The sequence below is a fragment of the Schistocerca gregaria genome, chromosome 1 (assembly GCF_023897955.1).
Source record: "Schistocerca gregaria isolate iqSchGreg1 chromosome 1, iqSchGreg1.2, whole genome shotgun sequence".
Classification (NCBI taxonomy): Eukaryota; Metazoa; Arthropoda; class Insecta; order Orthoptera; family Acrididae; genus Schistocerca; species Schistocerca gregaria.
The window spans coordinates 902,329,734-902,337,378 of record NC_064920.1 but is presented as its reverse complement, the minus strand read 5'-3'; the positions used below and the strand labels follow the sequence as shown (position 1 = coordinate 902,337,378).

Below are 7,645 nucleotides of genomic sequence, written 5' to 3'. Positions count from 1 at the left end.
CAAGAACAAAACAGATTTATTAAGTAACATTGGGGCTTATAAAATCACTTGCATTGATTATAATGTAACTGCATATAGCTCCGCGAATTAGTGGATTAATGGAGCTGTTCACATTGTCACCCCCATCTCCCAAGCCAGTGAAAATGAATTGAAAAAAACCCGTAATGCTCTAGGCGGACTTAGAGCACCGCTTAACTACCTCCAAGAAGGCTCTGAACAACCGGTAGCGGCCGCTCTCACTCCCTGACTCTCTGCTGTAACGACCGGTAAAAGATACACCGCTGTAGCAGCTGGACAAACTGACTATGAACGTAACTGGAGATTACACAAATGCGACTTGAGTTTTACCAAACAGGTGCTGATGGAAGGTCGTACATCTAAAGTCAACAAAAAAGGAATATATGTAAGGAAAGGGAAAAAAATTAAACCTATTAGAGACACCTCAGACAAGCAAGTTTTATGCTCGAAGCCCCCACATTGCTCTGAATGATCCGTTACATCTGAGCAGACTCCCACTCTCAAGTTTCACATCATTCATTTACGAAGCCACGCACTCACAGACCACACTCCCATGATCTCATTATTCTTCACATAAATGTACCAGAACAGACTTTTCGTTGTGCCTTACTTTGGTTTTTGCTTATGGCCTTTGGTACCACATTTACACAACTTGCGTGTTTTAATATTGTGTGTTTTCATGTGTGCTGTGTTTCTAACAATCCATCTTGTAAATTCTAATTAACACTGTAGTTAATTATCAATGAAAAGCACAATATTGTGCATGTTACACACTATTTCGTTGCTGGTTTTCGTCTTTTAAGACTATCATCATTCACCATCGCAGAGGGTACAATATTAGCCCACAACATTGAAAAGATGTTTCACATCGAAAGTGAGGGTCAAACTCAGAGTAAATGTCACTTTCGACAGTGCAATAGAAATATAATTAAAACTGTTAAAACTTGGCAGTAAATAAATATTAAGGGAACTAACCATAAAAACATTAACACGAAACGTCGAAGGAAACATTGCCTATACAACAATTTAAATTAAACAGTCACAGTAACATAAAATAAATACAAGATCAGACTACTGAAGGATAGCCTGAAGAGGTATTACACACACAAGGTCGTGTACATAAGCTGAATCACTTATCAGAGGTGTGAAGAATTTCTCTTGCTGGAGGTTGTATAATTACGGCTCCACATTTGCTGAGCATGTACTGGGTGAAAGTTACCGCTACCAGTCACAGTACCACGTCGTCAGCGCAGAAAATAAAGGAAAGAAATTTAACATGCTTAAGCTGTTGGACGTCATAGAAATCAACAAACATCTGGCCCACAGTCTTCAATTATATTAAATGACCAAACACAGCTCAATACTTCCGCTTCCTTAAACTCCGCTTAGTTCTAATTAGTTCTCACAGGTCTTAACTGTTTCTCACACTCTCTGTTACATCCTATTCCTCTATTTTACCTGGATTTACTTTATTGTGATATGGTCTCTTGTTTTTTAATATGGACATCTTCCCTATAGTAAGAGAAATTCTTCATATCACTGATACGTACAGGTTGGCAATTATTGAACTATATGAAAATAACGTAAATTAGTTACACAAACTATGGCGTGCACACACTTTATTCAACATGTAAACGTCACTACAGATATTCGGATTTGGCTTATGACATGTTCGATATGCCTGCCATCATTGGCGATGATGTGGCGCAGACGAATAGCGGAATTCTGCATGACTCGCCGAAGTGTCGGAACATCGGCACTGTCGACGACATCCTGAATGGCTGTTTCCAGTTCAGCAATGGTCTTGGTGTTATTGAATTACACCTTGTCTTTAATATAGCCCCACAAAAAAGAGTCGCGTGTGTTCACATCCCGACAATATGGCGGCCAATTGAGGTCGATGCCAGTGGCCACTGGGTACCCAGAGTCAGATTGTGCTCCCCAAAGTGCTCCTCTAGGACATCAAAACACTCTCCTGCTTCGATGGGGGTCGAGCTCCGTCTTACATGAACCACATCTCGTCGAAATCAGGATTGCTTTGGGTAATGGGGATGAAATCATCTTCCAAAACCTTCACGTACTGTTTGGTAGTCACCGTGCCATCAGGATATATCGCAGCGATTATTCCGTGACTGGACATTGCACACTGCACAGTCACTCATTGAAGGTAAAGAGACTTCTCGATAGCGAAGTGCGGATTCTCAGTCCCCCAAATGTGCCAATTTTACGAACCCATCCAAATGAAAGTGGACATCGTCACTATGTGCGCATACTAATTTTTATCATGCCCCGCGGCCAACCGTGCAGTTTAGAACTTATGACGATTTTATTTCATACAATAGTCACATGTATTTTACCTTCTTATTTCCTGTTAACAACTGTCAGTTTTACTTTTTACACTGTTTCTACATCACTTTCTGTATGTTACTCCTCTTCAAGCTATTCTTCAGCTATTCTTCAGCACTCTTCTCTCTTCTCTCTTCTGTGTGCGAATAGAAGCGGTCTCAAATTCCATCACTCGGACAGTCAACATCGTGAAAAGCATTCTCCAAGTCTACAGGTACTACAAATGTAGTTTTGGTTTTCTTCAGTCTACCTTAAAAGTTGAATAATAACGTCAACATTTTCTCCTATTTTCCTGCTTTTTTCCAGAACCCAAACTGAGCATTATCGTGGTCGGCTTATACCAGATTTTGCAGTATATTCTCTCAATAATTCTGGTAGTTGTCATGTAAGGATGGTTTACTAATTTGCTGGTTGTGTAATATTCACATTCATCAGCATCTGCATTCTTTATTAGAAAGTGATTTGCCTGTTTGATATATCTTACATATGAGTGGAATCGTTTTATCACAGCTGACTCTCCCAAAACCTCAATAATTCAAAGGGAATATCGTCTACTCAAGCACAGTTGTTTTGACGTAGCTCTTTGAGTGCTTTGTCAAAGATTTCTCTGTGTATCACATCTCTCATCTCATCTTCACTTATTTCCTTCTGTCTTTCTGTAATATTTTCTTCAAATTTATTTTGTGTACACCTTCTATGTTTTCCTTCCACCTATGTGTACACCTTCTATGTTTTCCTTTCACCTATTACCCATCCCATCTGCTGTTAGTATGGGCTTGCCATCTGAGCTCTTAATATTTCTACAGCTGGTTCCCCTTTATTAAAAAATGTCTTTAATTTTCTATTTTTCCCACAGGCATACATGCTTCTATGGACTTGTTCAAAAAATGTTCAAATGTGTGTGAAATCTTATGGGACTTAACTGCTAAGGTCATCAGTCCCTAAGCTTACGCAATACTTAACCTAAATTATCCTAAGGACAAACACACACACCCATGCCCGAGGGAGGACTCGAACCTCCGCCGGCATCAGCTGAACAGTCTATGGCCTTGAATTTATAGCCTAGTTATTCCTGCTTTGCTAGTTTGTATTTTCTGCCAATATCATTTTTTGCCGACGTCTATATTCCAATTTTCCTACTTCAGTTGCATTTTTATATTTTCTGCATTCGTCAATTACATGCGGTGTATTGCGTGTTATCCGAGGATTTTTATTGAGTCTTGTCTTTTCGTCTATTTGATTCTCTACTGTCTTCCTTATTTCACATCTCAGCTTGTCTTCTTTACTTCTGTTTTAGACAATCGTTACCTAGTGCTTGTATTTTCTTCAAAACTTTCTCTAGTATCCCGTCTCGGAGAATTTGAAGGCCCGCCGGAAGGTATGGAACTTGATGACGGCCTTTAGATGGCACTGCTACATCTGGGGGCGCTGCAAACACTGCCGCGAGGACACACTGTCTTACCAGCATTTCAGCGCCCACGGCGACCATCTAAAGCCAACGGCGCAGCAGCCCTGCAGAGAAAAGAGAGAAACTCCGCAGTCGGTTTTGATTTCTCTGGGCTGTCGTTGGCTTGGTTCTGAATTCGCTACATCTTAGGTTTCGATCTTGGTTTATTCACTGGACTTGTCATTCTGACATGCCATCTCCGTTGTTTGTCTGTCCCTAGTTGATCGTCAACCTGTTTACCCTCCAGAGGCTCATTGTGACGCCCTCGGCCAGTGGTCCTGTTTCCACTGGTTTCCGGGTCGTTCCAGGCCTCATCAGATTTCTGTCACCATACTCACGACAACCTTTGCTTAACCATTTCAGACCTTCTGGCTGCAATTGTGTATATTAACTTCTACTATGACTCAGCTACAACAGAAATATTTTTTCTCAATGGAAACCTGAGCTATAAATTTGTAAATATTCAACCCTAACGTCATGCGCAAGTGATGTCAGATGTTGGGCATCACTATGAAAATATCAGCAAGTCAGTGTATCAGTGTGCAGGAGCTCTTTACCAAATCATGACCACAGGAATACACAGTTGTGGCTCGTTAGCTGTACTCCACTGTGTAATTATCTTTATTGTTATTTCGTTTGGGAGTTACTGAATGATCATTTCATTTATTACACTAGGAACTATATCACAATTAGTTATTTGAGTCCATAAAATGAAGCCAAGTGTACAAAGTGTATTTTGAAAACGGGTACACATTTTTGTATAAATCTTGCACCTAAAATCATTAAAAAATCACCCAAGAACACCACTACAAAAAGGAAAATTTTCCTTCCTCCAGAAGGAAATCAGGTCTGAAAGGGTTAATGTTCCACCTTTCTGTAATTTCTCAGCTTTAATTTTCAGGTCATAACTAATAAATTATGGCAAGAGTCCACATCTGACTCAGGAAATGTTTTGCAATTTAAAAGTCTGTGTCGGAGTCTTTGTCTTTCCGTTACGTAATCTCTTCCATGTATATAACATTCCTTTCACTAATTTTAAACCAATAATTAACAATAGACATCTTCAGTTATGTACTGGTTTTCTATGACAGTGTATCCCAAGTAGCTCGAGGTCAATGTTACAACCCTCTTCATTGAGAAAATACTGAAATCTATGGGTAGGACGATGACCGATCCAACAGGAAGTTCCCCAGGCCACACCGGGAGGCTAGCAGCTCCCAGCCCGACAGACTGACGCGGCCAGGTCGCGTGACTCACCACGAAACAGGCCCGCAGCCGGCGTATACAGAGGCTACGCTATAAGCCGGCTGCCCCGGCGTGTATACCTCGGAAGTGTTTGTTTGTGACCCACTTAAGAACATAGCCTCGTGGACGGAGCCTTCTGCGATGGCACGGGCCCCGTTTGTTTGGGCGATACATATTTCATGCGAGGCAGCTCTGCCCTATACACTATTACCGAGAATAACGAGATCTGTCTCTCCGGTTGACGAGGGAATTGTCTCACGGGCACATATGTCTCAGAAAATGAGGTGGGACATTTCACTTTAGTGTGGCCGACGCGATACATATTGCGGAGCCTTCCGCCCGCGAAGGAACTCAGCGGCAACTGACGAAGTTATTCAGAACTTTGTCCACGAAGCATCTTTACAAGTTTGTTTCTGATTCCAGATTCCAGCGGTTGCACGAACTAATTACGGTTTTCTGTGGTGATGATTCTCCTGGATCTTCGGCAACCTATAAAAAAAACAAAAAAAAGAAGAAAGAAAGAAAGAAAAAACTGCTCCCTTTACTCTCAAGCAATTTAGAACTTGTTACTGGATCTCGTGTCTGCCTGTTAGGCAAGGAACTGGGTTTTTATCTAAAACCAAGCAGCCGTTTGTTCATAAGTGGACCATACATTCAGTAAGAAGACGACCTTGCCGCTGTGGTAACACCGAAGCTAAGCACTGTCAGGCTTGGCTAAAACTTGTTGGGTCACCGTCCACATCTGTCGAGGGCTATTGGCAAGAAGGGTGCACTCAGCCCTTGTGAGGCCAGTCTAGGAGCTAATTGATATAGGAGAAGTGGCATCGTCATGAAAATGACAACTCCGGGGAAAGCGATATGCTGACCACATGCTCCTTCGTATCCGCATCCTGTGACGTCTAAGGTGTGAGGATGGCACGGCAGCCGGTCGGTACCGTTGGGCCTTCAAGCCTTTTTCGGACTGTGTTTTGTTTAAATCCAGAAATGCCTGCAAACATGGATAATGCAGTAGCTGCAAAACCAAAATTATGAGCATTTTAGAATTCTTACGTAATAAGATGCAGGTATTCATGTAATCAGTCAGGTGAAGGTAAACTGTTGGGGTTGCCAACGGCGATACGCTACTGGATGACTCTGGTAAAGTTTTGTAGCCTCTGTTTCGCTCGCTGGTGGAAAGAACCAAAACGGTGCCCTATGAATCGCTGTGACATCGCTATCACGTACCTTGAAGTAATGTACAAAAATTTAACGTATTGCATCTATGTTGTTCTACGAAGGTTATTTTTTTAAACATTCTGTCGATAGCGAAATTAAGACCACAGTGAAAATCTTTGAAACATTGCACGGATGTGTTGCACAGTGTCTCTAGGATGCCCATCGATCGCGTCACGTCACACTTTTCGTTTCGTCCACGCACTGCAGTTGCAACAATGGCGTTCCTGCAGCATTTTCGATGGGAAGCGTTTCATCATCCACTGCACAGCCAGGACTTGGCTCCTTCTGATTTTATTTTGTATGTGTGGCCTGAGCCTTCCATCGGGTATGCCGGTGGCCTGCTGTAAGTCTTTTTATTGGAAGCCACTTCGGCGACGTGCGTGTCCAAAAGGACGAAATGAAGGTGAAGACAACACCCAGTCCCCAAGTAGAGAATATCTGAATATCTCCGACCCGACGGGGAATAGAATCCAGGCTCCACGCATAGCGTTCCGCCGCACTCAACACTCGGCGCACCTAAAACGCTGGCTGTGAGGAAAGCATTTAGCCAGACAACTACACACCAGCATAGAGAATGGGCGGAAAACAAAGGCGGCTGCTTTCTACGACAAGGGTAATGGAAATTTGGTACCATGCTATGCACATGCACTCCGTCTTCAGGACCCAAGTGGCCCATCGGGACCATCCGACCGCCGTGTCATCCTCAGTTGAGGATGCGGCTAGGAGGGGCGTGTGGTCAGCACACTGCTCTCCCGGTCGTTGCAATGGTTTTATGAGGCAGGAGCTGCTACTGTTCGGTCGAGTATATCCTCAATTGGCATCACGAGGCTGAGTGCACCCCGAAAAACGGCAACAACACATGGCAGCCCAGATGGTCACCCATCCAAGTGCTGGCCACACCCGACAGTGCTTAACTTCGGTGATCTGATGGGAACCGGTGTATCCACTGCGGCAAGGCCGTTGCTCACCACGCTCTGACAAATGTTTAAACCGGAGCGGCGACTACGTAGCTGGAAGACGCAGCTGAATGTTGCAAACGAAACATTTTTGATTTACCGACCTATTGCTGCCTAAAAGAAAGTAGTTTTACGCGTATTGTTCGTCATTATCTACCATGATAGCATATGCTGCTTTCTGTTCACCTGTTGCGTGCAACGCTTCACACGTCGTACTAGACTAAGAGGTGAATTGGTAGATCAGTGGTCTCATATTTGGGAGGGTGTTGGTGCAAATCTCTCCGTCCTGTCATTCCAAATCAATTTTCCATGGTTTCAGTAAGTCACTCAATATCAATACGGAGATGGTTCCTGTAAAAGGATATGGTACATTTGCTTCCCCATCTTTACCCAATTATTAACTTATGCTGTGTGTCTA

The 7,645-nt window shown here is 42.9% G+C and overlaps 1 pseudogene; it reads right to left on the bottom strand.

Moving 5' to 3' along the window:
• Window positions 1–7,118: 7,118 nt before the first annotated feature.
• Window positions 7,119–7,236, bottom strand: LOC126287437 (5S ribosomal RNA; annotated as a pseudogene).
• Window positions 7,237–7,645: the final 409 nt, after the last annotated feature.